This window comes from Mauremys mutica, chromosome 4, assembly GCF_020497125.1.
Source record: "Mauremys mutica isolate MM-2020 ecotype Southern chromosome 4, ASM2049712v1, whole genome shotgun sequence".
Classification (NCBI taxonomy): domain Eukaryota; kingdom Metazoa; phylum Chordata; order Testudines; family Geoemydidae; genus Mauremys; species Mauremys mutica.
In genome coordinates, this window is record NC_059075.1 from 136,433,624 (window position 1) to 136,436,115 (window position 2,492).

At 52.5% G+C, this 2,492-nt stretch overlaps 1 long non-coding RNA gene across 1 annotated transcript; it reads right to left on the bottom strand.

The window, feature by feature from the left end:
- Positions 1-264: 264 nt before the first annotated feature.
- LOC123370278 lies at positions 265-1,886 on the bottom strand. Its single transcript, XR_006579350.1, has 2 exons — positions 1,751-1,886; positions 265-628 (listed from the first exon to the last, which is right to left on the bottom strand). It is a non-coding gene; the product is annotated as an uncharacterized LOC123370278 (long non-coding RNA).
- Positions 1,887-2,492: the final 606 nt, after the last annotated feature.

Below are 2,492 nucleotides of genomic sequence, written 5' to 3' on the forward strand. Positions count from 1 at the left end.
GTGACACGCAAAATAACTAATTTGTTTCAAGTTTTGGCTCTAGAGAAACCTTGCTATGAGTGAAGTTGAGCTGTGGAAAATATGACTTTAAGAGGGTCAGCTATATTTGTGCAGATACAAGCATATGTGTACACATACACACCAGAGATGCACACCCACGCACCCCATTCTCTTCTACATGCTAATGCTAATGTAAATGCTTTGTGTTCTTTCTCGGTTCTTTCCTTGGGCTTGGTCTAGCTGGAAGAATTCCAAGATCAGAACTGAGCAGACTGAAGCGCTGTTTAATGCTAACAAAAAGTCCCCCGTGAACAACCGCAAAACCTTCCAGCCACTGAACAGCACAGCACCTTCCTTCAGCTCATTGTCTGCTCGCTTCCTTTCACACAGCCACACGGGGTGGAGAGCACACAACACGCGCTGTGGCCGGAGGCTCTGAGATGCGCAAGCTCTCTCTTGTTTATTAAAAAAAAATTAAAAACGGAGAGGAAAAAATATAATAAATGTCCCCGGGTTGGAAGAAAGTAGGCGACTGTCTCCATTACGCTTCCTGAAACACGGGCACTTCCTACAGAGAACAATGGAGCCGGGAGGCATCCTTCTCCGTTGCGTCACTTGATGCCTTGGCCTGTGTGAAGGAGGCAGAATGGCACCAAGTGATGTTCCCCCTCCGAACAGAAGGACACACTCAAAGAGCTGATGACAAACCTGGCTCAGTGGTGGGCTAGGGCTGGGCTCAGAGAGCAGCGTTCCTGCTCCGGCTAGGTGGGCTATTTGGGGCAGAAAGTGTCTCTCGCTTTGTGTACATAAAGCACCTAGTGCCTGATCTCGGCTCGGGCCTCTCTAATATAGACAATAGAGGCTGGTGCCACACATCCATATCATATATGAGAATGTCTCTTTCCCTTCCCACCCTTTTTTTCTGTTTAGATTGTGAGCTCTTTGGGTCAGGGATTGTCTCACCCTATGTGTCTGTACGGCACCTCGCTCCATGGGGCCCTGATCTCAGCGGGGGTCTCTTAGTGCTACCGTAATACACATAATAAATAATAATCCTTCTATTCGCCACCAAAAAATAGGCATGTGTAGGTGTGCGGGAGATCCTGTAAAGTGAGTATTTGAGGTCCGTGGAAAAGAAACACTTGGATAGGCCCAGAGTGTTCTCTGTAGAACGTCCGGAGGGTGACGGGTGTGCACCAGCGGAGCGCACGAGCGCCGCGAGCACGTGGCCAAGGGAGTCCCAAGAGACCGACAGATGGGCTCCCTTGGGAGTGACTCTCAGTTGCTTTTTTGTCTCCCTCTGAGTGCCCTGACAGCACAATTCCCCCTCCCCCTCCCCAAGCGCTCCTCCGGGGCCTGTCTGCGGCATTCTCATTTACTGTTGTGGGATAAAAGGGGCTCGTTCGCGGTGGCACGCAACTGGTGCTCTGGGGCAACTGTTGCCATCTGTCTAGTGGGGGACGCTGCGAGGCGTGGGGGGAGCTGGGAAGGGTGGTGGCGGTGGTGGGGAGGGGGAGGTTGTGTTTTGTGTCTCCTTTCAGGCAACGCTAAGCTTGCACCTTTTGTCTCTCACGGGGCTGGAGGAGCTTGGGAGAAAAGTGGCCTCTCTTTGTTTGTTCATTACACAGGTCAGGGCAGAACTTGCATCTCTAGCGGGGGAGATTTGCATGCTGATTCCCTATTCGGAGGAATCTGTCAAAGCTGAACAACCTAATGGCAACCCCCCGCCCTCACCCACCCCGTACCCTACCCCAAATAGCCCTCTGTGGGAGAGGGAGTAGTCCGGGCATGTCCCACGCTGAGCCAGCCTGATAGCAGGGAAAGCAGTTCTCTGATCCTATCTCTGTCTCTTTCCTGCGGTGATTGCAGCTGTGGGGGCTGCAAATGATGGATGGACTCTGCACCTCCCTCCCATGAGGAGTGCTGTGTTTATGGAGTTATTCCTCCCCCCGGCCCCGGCCTTGCCCTCTTTCATGGTTGGGAGGGAGTGGGATAAGATGGGGGAAGGGGAGAAATGTAGCCCAAACAGCTGCATTGCACATTGCATTGCTGGACCTGCCCTGATCATGCTGGCTGCTTTCTCTCCTCGCGGGGAATGTCAAGGGGACCTGCACAGATCAGCCCAAGGCTTTCATTCACCTGGGCTATGCGGGGTCACAGGCGCAGCTAATCATTCAGGGAGCTCAGAGGTGGGTTGGCCAGTGGTGATAGTGGAGAGGAAGTGGCTGAAGCATAAGTAGCCTGCATTCACCCCACGGGGTGTTCTAGATCTGCCTCTCTTACAATGGTGCTCCTGTATGAGACGGGAGTCAAGTGGAATGTGAATCTCATGGGAATTGGTTTTTTGTTTCTTGCCTGGTTTTTGCACTCTGAGGTGTGGCTATCGGGCCCTTAGCCAGTCAGGTTCTACTGAGCCAGCGCTCTGGGCCCAACCCTAGTTGAGTGTTTCAGGCTAAGAACTGGACAGACAAATTGCCTGGGACTGAGATGAA